Below are 16,531 nucleotides of genomic sequence, written 5' to 3' on the forward strand. Positions count from 1 at the left end.
GTATTATGTAGCAATACACCGCGCAGAACCAACATAGCGCCGAATATACCGCAGACCAAGAGGACGACGCAAATAACCCAATACCCCGCAAAATATCTGGGTGTCCTATATACAGAGTGCAGAATTATAATTCATTTATATCGCTGACATATACCGCAGAGCTGTACAGAGATCACTGAGCCAATCACATCAGTCTCTGTACAGAGGAGCTTACACTCTAATGTCCCCTCCCCCACAGTCACATCAGTCTATATACAGAGGAGCTTACACTCTAATGTCCCCTCCCCCACAGTCACATCAGTCTATATACAGAGGAGCTTACACTCTAATGTCCCCTCCCCCACAGTCACATCAGTCTCTGTACAGAGGAGCTTACACTCTAATGTCCCCTCCCCCCACAGTCACATCAGTCTCTGTACAGAGGAGCTTACACTCTAATGTCCCCTCCCCCACAGTCACATCAGTCTCTGTACCAGAGGAGCTTACACTCTAATGTCCCCTCCCCCACAGTCACATCAGTCTCTGTACCACAGGAGCTTACACTCTAATGTCCCCTCCCCCACAGTCACATCAGTCTCTGTACCAGAGGAGCTTACACTCTAATGTCCCCTCCCCCCACAGTCACATCAGTCTCTGTACCACAGGAGCTTACACTCTAATGTCCCCTCCCCCACAGTCACATCAGTCTCTGTACCAGAGGAGCTTACACTCTAATGTCCCCTCCCCCACAGTCACATCAGTCTCTGTACCAGAGGAGCTTACACTCTAATGTCCCCTCCCCCACAGTCACATCAGTCTCTGTACAGAGGAGCTTACACTCTAATGTCCCCTCCCCCACAGTCACATCAGTCTCTGTACCAGAGGAGCTTACACTCTAATGTCCCCTCCCCCACAGTCACATCAGTCTCTGTACAGAGGAGCTTACACTCTAATGTCCCCTCCCCCACAGTCACACACTATTATTGTACATTTATGTAGCTCTGACATATACCGTAGTGCTGTACAGAGACCACTGAGCCAATCACATCAGTCTTCACCATGAAGGCTCATTAGCCCCCTGCCTAGAGCGCCATCCTCTGGTGGGCCAGGGAATTATTTTATACAGGGGTCAGGACATGATGGTAGGTGGGTGTTGGTGTATAAATAGAGCTGGGGGCCCTATAGGGAGGGAGGGGGGGGGGGTTATATCCTTCTCCTATACGTCCATCCTATAGGTAACTCACAATGTCCATCCCCTCCAATCCGGCGTCCCATACTGTGTCACGATTCCATCGGCGCCCCCTCCCCCCCCCCCCCCCGCTCGCTCAGCTCCAAATATACATCCGCTCGGCAGCGTTCCTAACCGTCAAATTATACCCGTATCCTAATCTTTCCAAAAATATATTTAATGAGAATCTAATGGTTGCCATAGCGATCAACTTTATTTTCCATTGAAATGCTGAAATCTGCATACGTGCCGCGGAGCCGAAATCCTGGGGGAGCGGCGACGCGCGGAGACGCTATTTTGAGGTTAATATGTTTGAAGCGAAGAATTAATCAGCGCCGATTCCCGCGTATCAAATGTTTTGTACATGGATTTATTGGGGGGGATTTTTAGGGTGAGAAGCTAAGCTTTGTATAGCAAGATTCTGATGACAGACGAACTACAAATCCCAGCATGGTGTGTGACTGTGGGGGGAGGGGATATTAGAGTGTAAGCTCCTCTGTACAGAGACTGATGTGACTGTGGGGGGAGGGGATATTAGAGTGTAAGCTCCTCTGTATAGAGACTGATGTGACTGTGGGGGGAGGGGACATTAGAGTGTAAGCTCCTCTGTATAGAGACTGATGTGACTGTGGGGGGAGGGGACATTAGAGTGTAAGCTCCTCTGTACAGAGACTGATGTGACTGTGGGGGAGGGGACATTAGAGTGTAAGCTCCTCTGTATACAGACTGATGTGACTGTGGGGGAGGGGACATTAGAGTGTAAGCTTCTCTGGTACAGAGAGTGATGTGACTGTGGGGGGAGGGGACATTAGAGTGTAAGCTCCTCTGTACAGAGACTGATGTGACTGTGGGGGGAGGGGACATTAGAGTGTAAGCTCCTCTGTACAGAGACTGATGTGACTGTGGGGGGAGGGGACATTAGAGTGTAAGCTCCTCTGTACAGAGACTGATGTGACTGTGGGGGAGGGGACATTAGAGTGTAAGCTCCTCTGTACAGAGACTGATGTGACTGTGGGGGAGGGGACATTAGAGTGTAAGCTCCTCTGTACAGAGACTGATGTGACTGTGGGGGAGGGGACATTAGAGTGTAAGCTCCTCTGTACAGAGACTGATGTGACTGGGGGGAGGGGACATTAGAGTGTAAGCTCCTCTGTACAGAGACTGATGTGACTGTGGGGGAGGGGACATTAGAGTGTAAGCTCCTCTGTACAGAGACTGATGTGACTATGGGGGGAGGGGACATTAGAGTGTAAGCTCCTCTGGTACAGAGACTGATGTGACTGTGGGGGACGGGACATTAGAGTGTAAGCTCCTCTGTACAGAGACTGATGTGACTGTGGGGGGAGGGGACATTAGAGTGTAAGCTCCTCTGGTACAGAGACTGATGTGACTGTGGGGGAGGGGACATTAGAGTGTAAGCTCCTCTGTACAGAGCTGTTCAAACCTGCCTGGTCCTATGTTAAATTTCACTTCCATGCCCAGGCCTGATTACTGCCAGACCTGTTGAATCAAGAAATCGCATAAATAGAAGCTGTCTGACAAAGTGAAGCATGCTAACAGATCACAAAAAGCCACACATCATGCCACGATCTAAAAAAATTCAAGAACAGATTAGAAACAAAGTAATATAAATGTATCGTCTCAGAAGGGTTTTCCTATGGCTTTGGAACTCCAGTGAACTGAGGGAAGGGCCATTATCCACAAATGGAGACAACTTGGAACAGTGGTGAACCTTCCCAGGAGTGGCCGGCCTACAAAAATTACTCCAAGAGCACAACGAGGACTCATCCAGGAGGTCATAAAAGAACCCAGAACAACATCTAAAAGACCTGCAGGCCTCACTTGCCTCAGGTAAGGTCAATGTTCATGGATTCAACAATAAGGAAGACACCGGGCAAAAATGGCCTCCATGGGAGAGTTCCCAGGCCAAAGCCACTGCTGACCAAAAAGAACACAAAGGCTCATCTCACATTTACCAAAAAAAACATCTTGATTATCCCCAAGACTTTTAGGTAAATATTCTGTGGACCAATTTCTGAGACAAAAATGTAACTTTTTGGAAGGTGTGCGTCCCGTTACATAAAATGAATACAGCACTTCATAACAAGAACATCATCCCAACAGTCAGACATGGTGGTGGTAGTGTGATGGTCTGGGGCTGCTTTGCAGCTTCAGGACCTGGATGACTTACCATAATTGATGGAACCATGAATTCTGAGCTCTACCAGAAAATCCTAAAGGAGAATGTCCGGCCATCACTTCCTGACCTCAAGAGCACTTGGGTTATGCAGCAGGACAATGATCCGAAACACAACAGCAAGTCCACCTCCAAATGGTTCAAACAAAGCAAAATTTAGGTTTTGGAGTGGCCTAGTCAAAGCCCGGACTTGAATTCAATTGAGATGCTGTAATATGACCTTACACAGGGCGTTCATGCTGGAAAACCCTCCAATGTGGCTGAATTAAAACAATTCTGAAGAAGAAGAGTTGGGCCAAATTTGCTCCACAGCAATGTGAAAGACTCATTGCCAGTTATCACAAACGCTTGATTGCAGTTGTTGCCACCAAGGGGCACAACCAGTTATTTAGGTTTAGGGGGGGCAATTACTTTTTCACATAAAGCCAGGCTGGTTTGGCCAACTTTTTTGCCTTAATAAATGAAGCCATTAATTAAAAACTGCATTTTGGATTTACTCAGGTTTATCTTTGTGTAATAATAAAGTTTGTTTGATGATCCGAGTCATTTAAGTGTGAGAAATATGCAAAAAAAAAAAAAAAAAACAGAACGGGGCAAATACTTTTTCACAGCATTGTATATAAATGTATAATAATAATAGTGTGTGACTGTGGGGGAGGGGACATTAGAGTGTAAGCTCCTCTGTATAGAGACTGATGTGACTGTGGGGGAGGGGACATTAGAGTGTAAGCTCCTCTGTACAGAGACTGATGTGATTGGCTCAGTGTTCTCTGTACAGCACTGCGGTATATGTCAGAGCTATATAAATGTATAATAATAATAATAATAGTGTGTGACTGTGGGGGAGGGGACATTAGAGTGTAAGCTCTTCTGGTACAGATACTGATGTGACTGTGTGGGGGAGGGGACATTAGAGTGTAAGCTCTTCCGGTACAGATACTGATGTGACTGTGGGGGAGGGGACATTAGAGTGTAAGCTCTTCTGGTACAGATACTGATGTGACTGTGGGGGAGGGGACATTAGAGTGTAAGCTCCTCTGTACAGAGACTGATGTGACTGTGGGGGAGGGGACATTAGAGTGTAAGCTCCTCTGTACAGAGACTGATGTGATTGGCTCTGTGTTCTCTGTACAGCACTGCGGTATATGTCAGAGCTATATAAATGTATAATAATAATAATAGTGTGTGACTGTGGGGGAGGGGACATTAGAGTGTAAGCTCTTCTGGTACAGATACTGATGTGACTGTGGGGGAGGGGACATTAGAGTGTAAGCTCCTCTGTACACAGACTGATGTGACTGTGGGGGGGGGGGGACATTACAGTGTAAGCTCCTCTGTACAGAGACTGATGTGACTGTGGGGGAGGGGACATTAGAGTGTAAGCTCCTCTGTACACAGACTGATGTGATTGGCTCAGTGATCTCTGTACAGCACTGCGGTATATGTCAGAGATATATAAATGTATAATAATAATAGTGTGTGACTGTGGGGGAGGGGGCATTAGAGTGTAAGCTCCTCTGGTACAGAGACTGATGTGACTGTGGGGGGAGGGGACATTAGAGTGTAAGCTCCTCTGGTAGAGACTGATGTGACTGTGGGGGAGGGGACATTAGAGTGTAAGCTCCTCTGTACAGGGACTAATGTGACTGTGGGGGGAGGGGACATTAGAGTGTAAGCTCCTCTGTACAGAGACTGATGTGACTGGGGGGGAGGGGACATTAGAGTGTAAGCTCCTCTGGTACAGAGACTGATGTGACTGTGGGGGAGGGGACATTAGAGTGTAAGCTCCTCTGTACAGAGACTGATGTGACTGTGGGGGGAGGGGACATTAGAGTGTAAGCTCCTCTGTACAGAGACTGATGTGACTGGCTCAGTGATCTCTGTACAGCACTGCGGTATATGTCAGAGATATATAAATGTATAATAATAATAGTGTGTGACTGTGGGGGAGGGGACATTAGAGTGTAAGCTTCTCTGACTGATGTAACTATTATACACGAGAGAAGGTCACGTGACCGGACTGAACGTGAATCTGATTATTCAGCGACTTTATTCGGCTCCCCCGAGTTTGGCCAGCGGGACCCCGAAGGTGAACAGGAGCGGAACTTAATTACCCTCTGCCCACCGGCACGGCGGGGCTAATCATCGTGCATTGGGGGCAGTTCCAGAAAGCGCTAATGATTTCTCCCCCTGAGGTTAATAAATTTCCCTTGCAGATCAATTTGTTCCCGGTAGAGAGCTCGGAAATAAACAGTTATGGCGCGGTATTAATGGAGACTGTCGTTCTTTCGCGATCGGTGATTTAACGCCATGATTAGCAGCTCATAAACAATTTAAAATACAAGTCTAATTAGTTTTTTTGGAAGTAAAATGGGGGATCGGCTTCGCCGTTATGTTTTACTTTTTCCAGCGGCACACTTTTTAATTAAATCTGAATGTCACAATAAATTTTAAGTGTTTTATTACTCGTGCGGCTTACAGAGCTATGCAGGCGAGCGCGCTTTATGGTGGTGGACGGCGTGGAAGGTGCTGGGGAAAAAAAAAAAGTAGACATTTTTCTTCTGCGTCTGGAAAGGACAATGCAGATTTGAGCTATATTTGCTGTGGGGTGGCTGAATCTCCCACCCCCTCCACCCAGTGCCCCATAACCTTTAAATCTAACAAACCCCATACCCTCCCCCTGCAACTGCAAACCTCCATTAAGAATTCACAATCTAGAGTTAGAGATGAGCAAACTAAACTCAGTGAATCAACTCACATCTGACCCTTTAAGAGCTGATGTGCTATATGTGGACCCCTATGAGTTCATGTGGTGTTACGGTACTCTCAGGTATCCCTGCCAGAACTTCCAATGGTACTTGCCTGCAAGTTGGCTGTTTGTTGCCAACCCAGACTGACCCGACTACTCTCTTGCTTGCTGCCTGCTTAGACCTCTGCTTGGACCTGACTACGACCTTGCTTGCTGCCTGCCTAGACCTCTGCTCCGACCTTGCTTACTACCTGCCAAGACTTCTGCTCCAGCCTGACTACGACCTTGCTGGCTGCCTGCTTAGACCTCTGCTTGGACCCGACTATGCTCTTGCTTGCTGCCTGCCTAGACCTCTGCACGATACACACTACGCTCTTGCTTTCTCCCTGCCTTAACCCCCACTCGGACCTGACTATGCCTTTACTTTACCTATGCCCTTGCTTGATGTATTGCCTAGACCTCTGCTTGGACCTGACTATGACCTTGCTTGCTGCCTGTCAAGACCTCTGCTTGGACCTGACTATGCTTATGCTTGCTGTATGCCTAGACCTTTGTTTCGACCTGATTACGCTCTTGCTTGCTGCCTGGACCTTTATCCAAAACTTATTACCCTCTTGCATTCTCCCTGCCTTAACCTCTCCTTGGAACTGACTATGCCTTTACTTGCTGCCTGCCAAGACCGCTGGTCAGACCTCACTTTGCCCTTGCTTGCTGTATGCCTAGACCTCTGCTTGGACCTGACTACGACTTTGCTTTCTGCCTCCCAAGACCTTTGCTTGGACCTGACTATGTCCTTGCTTACTGTAGCAGCAATCTTCCATTATAAGCTCCCTTTTGCGGCACCTTCCCACTATTTGGATCCGACTACGCCTTTGCTTACTTCCTGCCTAAACCTCCACTCAGACCTGACTATGCCTTTGCTTGCTGCCTGCCTAGACTTCTGCATGGAACTGACTACACTGTCGCTTGCTGCCTGCCTAGACCTCTGCACAAAACTCACTATGCTCTTGCTTGCTCCCTGCCTAAACCTCCACTCAAACCTGACCATGTCTTTGCTTGCTGGCTGCCTAGACTGCTGTTCAGACCTTGCTGCATCATTTGAGGTCTACCCTAGACCTGTGCACTGAACTGACTACACTCTTGCTTGCTGCCTGCCTAGACCTCTGCTTGGACCTGACTATGCTCTTGCTTGCTGCATGGCTGGACTCTTCCATGACCTAACTACTCTCTCACATGACTGCTGCCTCAACCTCTGCTTGTAGTCTCCACAGCATAGCTTCTCCATTCCAGCCACTCCTTTGTTGAGGTGATCCCGAGGCCTTGAATCTGGGACTCGATCTGGGACTCCCAGATCAAAGGCCACTGTAAACTCCTTCATATAGCTTGCATACAGCAGCCATCATTAAGATTTCAACCTGTCCCAGAAGTCTGTAGAGGCCAATAGAGGTTGGTAGATGTCTGTAGACATCTATAGACGTCTGTAGAGGTTGTTAGATGTCTGTAGAGGTCAGTAGATGTCTGTAGAAGTTGGTAGATATCTGTAGAAGTCTGTGGAGGTTTTTTAGATGTCTGTAGAAGTCTGTAGAAGTCTGTAGAGGTCTGTAAAGATTGGTAGTTGTCTGTAGATGTCAGTAGATGTCTGTAGAGGTCTGTAAATGTCTGTAGTGGTTGGTAGATGTCTGTAAAGGTTGGTAGATGTTGTAAGGATTGGTAGATGTCTGTAGAAGTCTGTAGATGTCTGTAGTGGTTGGTAGATGTCTGTAGTGGTTGGTAGATGTCTGTAGATATCCAGTAGTGGTTGGTAGATGTCTGTAGTGGTTGGTAGATGTCTGTAGATATCCTGTAGTGGTTGGTAGATGTCTGTAGATATCCTGTAGTGGTTGGTAGATGTCTGTAGATATCCTGTAGTGGTTGGTAGATGTCTGTAGAGGTTGGTAGATGTCTGTAAAGGTTGGTATATGTCTGTAGAGGTCTGCAAATGTCTGCAGAGGTCTGTAGAAGTCTGTAAATGTCTTTAGAGGTCTGTTGATATCTGTAGAGGTTTGCAGAAGTCTGGAAATGTCTGTAGAGGTCTGTAGATATCTGTAGGAGGTTTGTAGATATCTGTATAGATTGGTGGATGTCTGGAGATATCTGTAGACATTTATAGAGGACTGTGGAGGTCTTTGCTGGTTACCAGGACAAAAGTGTGTTTGTAATAATATATTGTTCAGGGTTAAACTTGTTAAGTGGAGGTCAGACCCCTCAGAGTAGCGGAGGTCAGGAAGCAGCAGAGGTCAGACTTTGAGAGGTCAGCTTATGGCCTTATTATAAAGATAAAAGATGTCCATGGATCTCCATCGTGTTCCTTCGCGGAAAATAGACTGCACTAATCATGCTCACAGCTCGCCGATTCCTTCCCTCACTACGCTATCTGTAAACACCGTTGTATCATTACAAGATTTCATATAAACGAGTCCCAAGTGTGCAGATCTCAGAGTTTGACAATGAATATTATAATCGTGTATGAAAATCACCAGCAAAATGTTTACATTAGGAATAAGAAATACACAAAGTGTCGGATTATTATAAAGAGCTGAATGGACAGGGCACAGATTTTCCATATATTACAATGGTCATGGACAGAGGTCTGTATTCGGGGAGAGAGAGATGGTCCAGGAAATACAAAAGGCTGCGCAGAGACAGCGATGTTACAGAGATGCTTAGCCTGCTCTGCAGTCCCCGGGTGACACAGGATGCTCTGAGGTCACTGGGTGACATAGGAAGTTCAGGGGTCACTGGAAAGGAAAGAGCGCCGGGGTCACTGGAGACACTGGAGAGGAAAGAGTGCAGGGGCCACTGGAGACACTGGAGAGGAAAGAGCGCAGGGGCCACTGGAGACACTGGAGAGGAAAGAGCGCAGGGGTCACTGGAGACACTGGAGAGGAAAGAGCATAGGGGCCACTGGAGACACTGGAGAGGAAAGAGCGCAGGGGCCACTGGAGACACTGGAGAGGAAAGAGCGCAGGGGCCACTGGAGACACTGGAGAGGAAAGAGCGCCAGGGTCACTGGAGACACTGGAGAGGAAAGAGCATAGGGGCCACTGGAGAGGAAGGAGCGCAGGGGCCACTAGAGACACTGGAGAGGAAAGAGCGCCAGGGTCACTGGAGACCCTGGAGAGGAAAGAGCATAGGGGTCACTGGAGACACTGGAGAGGAAAGAGTGCAGGGGCCACTGGAGACACTGGAGAGGAAAGAGCGCAGGGGTCACTGAAGACACTGGAGAGGAAAGAGCGCAGGGGTCACTGCAGAGGAAAGAGCGCAGGGGTCACTGGAGATACTGGAGAGGAAAGAGTGCAGGGGCCACTGGAGACACTGGAGAGGAAAGAGCGCAGGGGTCACTGCAGAGGAAAGAGCGCAGGGGTCACTGGAGATACTGGAGAGGAAAGAGCGCAGGGGTCACTAGAGACACTGGAGAGGAAAGAGCGCAGGGGTCACTAGAGACACTGGAGAGGAAAGAGCGCAGGGGCCAATGGAGACACTGGAGAGGAAAGAGCGCAGGGGTCACTAGAGACACTGGAGAGGAAAGAGCGCAGGGGCCACTGGAGACACTGGAGAGGAAAGAGCACAGGGGTCACTAGAGACACTGGAGAGGAAAGAGCACAGGGGTCACTAGAGACACTGGAGAGGAAAGAGCACAGGGGTCACTGGAGATACTGGAGAGGAAAGAGCGCAGGGGTCACTAGAGACACTGGAGAGGAAAGAGCGCAGGGGTCACTAGAGACACTGGAAAGGAAAGAGCGCAGGGGCCACTGGAGACACTGGAGAGGAAAGAGCACAGGGGTCACTGGAGATACTGGAGAGGAAAGAGCGCAGGGGTCACTGGAGATACTGGAGAGGAAAGAGCGCAGGGGTCACTAGAGACACTGGAGAGGAAAGAGCACAGGGGTCACTAGAGACACTGGAGAGGAAAGAGCGCAGGGGCCACTAGAGACACTGGAGAGGAAAGAGCACAGGGGTCACTGGAGATACTGGAGAGGAAAGAGCGCAGGGGTCACTGGAGATACTGGAGAGGAAAGAGCGCAGGGGTCACTAGAGACACTGGAGAGGAAAGAGCGCAGGGGTCACTGGAGATACTGGAGAGGAAAGAGCGCAGGGGCCACTGGAGACACTGGAGAGGAAAGAGCACAGGGGTCACTAGAGACACTGGAGAGGAAAGAGCACAGGGGTCACTAGAGACACTGGAGAGGAAAGAGCGCAGGGGCCACTAGAGACACTGGAGAGGAAAGAGCACAGGGGTCACTAGAGACACTGGAGAGGAAAGAGCACAGGGGTCACTAGAGACACTGGAGAGGAAAGAGCACAGGGGCCACTGGAGACACTGGAGAGGATAGAGCGCAGGGGCCACTAGAGACACTGGAGAGGATAGAGCGCAGGGGCCACTGGAGACACTGGAGAGGAAAGAGCGCAGGGGCCACTGGAGACACTGCAGACACTGGCGAGGAAAGAGCGCAGGGGTCACTGGAGATACTGGAGAGGAAAGAGTGCCAGGGTCATTGGAGACACTGGAGACACTGGAAAGGAAAGAGCGCAGGGGTCACTGGAAAGGAAAGAGCGCAGGGGTCACTGGAGACTCTGGAACAACATGCCCATTGGTGAGGTCGGGCACTGGCACTGAGCTCACCGTTGGTGTTCCAGTTGCACCATAGTGTGCAGTGCGGCATGAGTGCGTGAATCACAAGACCGGCTGAACAGAATTACTAATGTGTGTTTATCAACTATGAGCCTGGAGTTCAGCTCCATAAAACTTCGTAATGCAGCGGTGTCAAGAGACCATTAGAGGACTATCCCTTTAAGATCTAAATGATAAATATGTTGAACAACCAATCACGCGGGAGGAGGGAAGCCGTACAAGGTCAATTCTCCTATTTTAAGTTATAAAGGTAGAAGGAAGAAAATTAATTACTTTAAAAAGCTTCAACAAGACAATTTAATTTGCACTTTCGCCGGGTCGGTGTTGGTGGCGCATTTCTTCTCCTCATCCAATCTCACAATTAAACGGCCAGCGCACTTCTCGCCGCCCAATGACGGATAGCAATTAAGATAACAGCTGGACTCCTTTCTTTATAGAGTGGATTAAAATATATTCTGATGTACTTAAGTCCCATAACCTAATTTGCTAATGTGCACATCTGTTTTCCAGCGGACAGGACGCCATATTGCCGCCAGAAGTGAGCGGAGAGGGTAATGGCGCCCGCCCGGGGTGTCCTCTGACTGTCTGCCACTTAAAGGGACGCCACCACCTTCATGTGTCCAATGAGAAGAGCCGACTCCGCAAAAGACGTTTATGTTCTTGTATCTCCTAAATAAGGGCCGATGTCCACTTCACTGGGCGACGAGTGACGTCACCGCGCTGGCTACACCCACTCTGAGCTCATTTACATAAGTACCTCCCCTTTCACACCCATCAAATTACCGACCAGCCACACCCACCGCAAGCCTGAACTTTCAGCTGGTGTGCAGCAAATCTCTATAGAAACAGATTTCTGCTCATTACAAGACAAAACCTGAACCGAGGCGGAGTTCTACTTTATTATACTTTATCTGTTCTATGAACTTCTCTACAAAATTCCAGAAAGACTCTGAAGTCCGGATTTAGATCATATTATTGTTCCAAGATAGAGAGAACGATCGATAGACAGATATTTAATGGATGGGCTGATTGATATTCATAGATAATAGAGTGATATGTAGATAATTAAATAGATCAATATATAGATTAATTGATAATCATATAGATAGTAGATTGATAGATATTTACATAGGTAGATAGATCCATAATCAATGGTTTTTAATAGATATTCAAGATAGTCATTTGATCAATAGATATTTCAGTAGATCAAAAGATAGATAGATAGATAGATAGATAGATAGATAGATAGATAGATAGATAGATAGATCAATAGATAGATAGATAGATAGATAGATAGATAGATAGATCAATAGATAGATAGATCAATAGATAGATAGATCAATAGATAGATAGATAGATAGATAGATAGATCAATAGATAGATAGATCAATAGATAGATAGATAGATAGATAGATAGATAGATAGATCGATAGATAGATAGATAGATAGATAGATAGATAGATCAATAGATAGATAGATAGATAGATAGATAGATAGATAGATAGATAGATAGATAGATAGATAGATAGATAGATAGATAGATAGATAGATAGATAGATAGATAGAGAGATAGAGAGATAGAGAGATAGAGAGATAGATAGATAGATAGATAGATAGATAGATAGATAGATAGATAGATAGATAGATAGATAGATAGATAGATAGATAGATAGATAGATAGATAGATAGATAGATAGATAGATAGATCAATAGATAGATAGATAGAGATCAATAGATAGATTTTCGTCTAGATAATAGAATGATAAATAGACATTTAATAGATCAAAAGAAATAATCAATAAATAATCAATCATATAGATGTTTAAATAGATGGATCGATGGATGGACGGTCTCTGGGTATATTTCCTGTATATATGGAGGAGGAGGGACTCCGCTGGTTGCCATGGACAGCGGCGGTTGGCGTCGCTCTTCCGGAGTCGGTCGCTGTTCTCCGGATCTTTCTCTCAATGTCTTCTCGGGGATTTGATCGCCTTCCTGGCGGGGGGGAGGGGCGGCCCGCAGATTGATGAGCTGAGGCCGGGATGAGATTTAGGAGGAAGTAATTAGGGATGTATTGATCGGGAGGTCTCTGATCAGCTCATCATCCCGGATGAAGTTCATAAATATACATCAGGAGCCGCAACACACAGCCGGACACTCTACTGAACCCCACAATTACCGCCCCCCCCCCCCCCCCAGGAGGGACACTGTACACCCAATCCTATATACTCCAGGTGTGTATATATATATATATATCCATAGTGTGCGCTACTACACTCTGTATTTATATCTCTACAAAAGTGCAATATTACCGATATTACACGTCTCCATCAATAAATCCTGACATGTCACAATATACAGCAACAGGAAATGATCACCTTTTATCATTAAAAAGCCGCCCATGATCTCCAGGGAGTGACTGTGCCCAGGCTGAGATGATGTCATTAGTCTGCTGCAGGCAGGAGGAGGCATTTCCTCAGTCTCCCCTCCCCCAGTGATCAGACTGTACATTGTAACTTTGTAGAAGGAGGAGTCGTCATTTCCTCAGTCTCCCCTCCCCCAGTGATCAGACTGTACATTGTAACTTTGTAGAAGGAGGAGTCGTCATTTCCTCAGTCTCCCCTCCCCCAGTGATCAGACTGTACATTGTAACTTTGTAGAAGGAGGAGTCATCATTTCCTCAGTCTCCCCTCCCCCAGTGATCAGACTGTACATTGTAACTTTGTAGAAGGAGGAGGAGTCATTTCCTTGGTCCCATGCCCACATGTGATGCTGAGCCTCCAGGATTGACAGAACTGAAATCCAATGAATGAGAGGGGCGGGGCCAGGGACAGTCACTCTGCAGCATGTGTTTCTTCCCCCCCCCCCCACCTCATTTGGCCCAGCTCGGATAAAAGGAGAGAACCATCGACAGTATGTATACTCTGGAGGAGTGGGCGTTTCTAGGCAGGCTGTATTTGCGTAGGCAACGCCCACATGTGATGTCAAGACTCCATGATTGAAAGAACTGGCATCCAATGAATGAAAGGGCGGGACCAGGGACAGCCAGTCTGGAGAAGTGGGAGGTCCTATGCAGGTTGTATTTGCATAGGTAACGCCCACATGTGATTCTGATCCCCCAGGATTGACAGAACTGAAATGCAATGAATGAAAGGGGCGGGGCCAGGGACAGTCAGTCTGTGGCAGTGAGTCTGGGGCACATGTCCCTTCTGCCCCCCCCCCATTTGTCCCAACTCTGATGAAAGGGGAGAGCCAATGACAGTCAGGCTGGGGAGGAAAGTGCTAGATGATGCTGGATGTCCTCCAGCCAGGAAATGAGGTGGGCTGACTTGCTGAAGCTTCACTTTGGGAACATCCCAGCCCCCGGCCTCAGTACTCCTCTCCAAAACCCTTCAGTCCTTATGTAAGCAGTGGGAGGAGTTATGCAAATATCAAAACAGCCTAATGGGTGGGTGTCAGTCTGGAGGAGTGGGCGTTCCTAGGCAGGTTGTATTTGCATAGGTAACGCCCACATGTGATATTCCATGATCGAAAGAACTGAAATCCAATGAATGAAAGGGGCGGGGCCAGGGACTGTCAGGTTGGGGAGGAAAGGGCTAGATGATGCTGAATGTTTAGCACTCTTCCTATCCTAGGGTGACAACGCTCACTCACCATACCGTATGGAGGAGCAGCGTTGTCACCCCTGGACAGTGTGTTGGGACTGCAGAACACCTCCCCCTCCCCTTCTCTGTCTTTTGAAAAAAAAAAGGGGGGGGGGGTGTTCTGTAGTCCACAGAGATATCTGGGAACAATGTAACTGATAAATCAGCGCAGGCAGAGAGCACAGGAAGGGATCGGTGGATTTCTGGCAGGATCAAAAGTTTATTTATTTTGTGTTTTTCAGGGTGATATCATCAACAATTTCTACGTGATATTTATTGGATCAGAAGAAGGAAAATAACAGAAGATGATCGTTAAATACGCTTTAATGAGAATGCAGAGAATGCAGCGAGTGCAGTGAGACTCCCGCCCAGCGCGGTGGAAGGGGGACCTATAAAGACGGTTACAATGTTTCACCTATAGGCCAACACCGGCCAATCACAGAGCTCCGTTCCCCTGAACAGATCCCGGCTCTCCTCCTTCCCGTCATCAGGAAAGTTCCCGGAGAATTCGTCTCCCGGGAGGGAATTCAGAAGCGGAACGCGTCCCGCGGAATCCGAGCTTCACATCGCGTCCCATACGCTGCGAGCGCCAATTAACCCCGGGTCACCGCCAGATAACAATCCGCCTCCATCTTTGCTTAATACCTTTTTCCATTAGTGAGCGACGGCGAGGAGATCGCAATCTGCCCGAGGATCGCAAAGCACGCCGGAGCGTCTGACCCCTCCGTATACTGTATATATATACACAGGGACCCTACACAGGGGTATATATATATATATATACTGTATATACACAGGGACCCTACACAGGGGTATATATATATATATACTGTATATATGGTGAGGGGACCCTACACAGGGGTATATATATATACTGTATATAGAGTGCCTTGAAAAAGTATTCATACCCCTTGAAATTTCCCACATTTTGTCATGTTACAACCAAAAACGTAAATGTATTTTATTGGGATTTTATGTGATAGACCAACACAAAGTGTCACATAATTGTGAAGTGGAAGGAAAATGATAAATGATACAAATAAATATGTGAAAAGTGTGGGGGAGGGACATTTGTATTCAGCCCCCTTTACTCTGATACCCCTAACTAAAATCTAGGGGAACCAATTGCCTTCAGAAGTCACCTAATTAGTAAATAGAGTCCACCTGTGTGTAATTTAATCTCAGTATAAATACAGCTGTTCTGTGAAGCCCTCAGAGGTTTATTAGAGAACCTTAGTGAACAAACAGCATCATGAAGGCCAAGGAACACACCAGACAGGTCAGGGATAAAGTTGTGGAGAAGTATAAAGCAGGGTTAGGTTAAAAAAACATCTCCCAAGCTTTGAACATCTCACGGAGCTCTGTTCAATCCATCATCGGAAAATGGAAAGAGTATGGCACAACTGCAAACCTACCAAGACATGGCCGTCCACCTAAACTGACCGGCCGGGCAAGGAGAGCATTCATCAGAGAAGAGCCAAGAGGTCCATGGTAACTCTGGAGGAGCTGCAGAGATCCACAGCTCAGGTGGGAGAATCTGTCCACAGGACAACTATTAGTCGTGTTCTCCACAAATCTGCCCTTTATGGAAGAGTGACAAGAAGAAAGACATTGGTGAAAGAAAGTCATAAGAAGTCCAGTTTGTAGTTTGTGAGAAGCCATGTGGAGGACACAGCAAACATGTGGAAGAAGGTGATCTGGTCACATGAGACCAAAATTCAACTTTATGGCCTAAAAGTAAAACGCTATGTGTGGGGAAAACTAACACTGCACATCACCCTGAACACACCATCCCCACCGTGAAACATGGTGGTGGCAGCATCATGTGGTGGGGATGCTTTTCTCCAGCAGGGACAGGGAAGCTGGTCAGAGTTGATGGGAAGATGGATGGAGACAAATACAGGACAATCTTAGAAGAAAACCTGTTAGAGTCTACAAAAGACTTGAGACTGGGGCGGAGGTTCACCTTCCAGCAGGACAACGACCCGAAACATCCAGCCAGAGCTACAATGGAATGGTTTAGATCAAAGCATATTCATGTGTTAGAATGGCCCAGTCACAG

At 47.3% G+C, this 16,531-nt stretch overlaps 1 protein-coding gene across 2 annotated transcripts in view; it reads right to left on the reverse strand.

Annotated features, from left to right (window-relative positions):
* Nucleotides 1-16,531, reverse strand: part of LMO1 (LIM domain only 1) — a 179,441-nt gene that overhangs the window by 102,824 nt on the left and 60,086 nt on the right. The window lies entirely within an intron of this gene.

This window comes from Aquarana catesbeiana, linkage group LG11 (genome assembly GCF_042186555.1).
Source record: "Aquarana catesbeiana isolate 2022-GZ linkage group LG11, ASM4218655v1, whole genome shotgun sequence".
Classification (NCBI taxonomy): domain Eukaryota; kingdom Metazoa; phylum Chordata; class Amphibia; order Anura; family Ranidae; genus Aquarana; species Aquarana catesbeiana.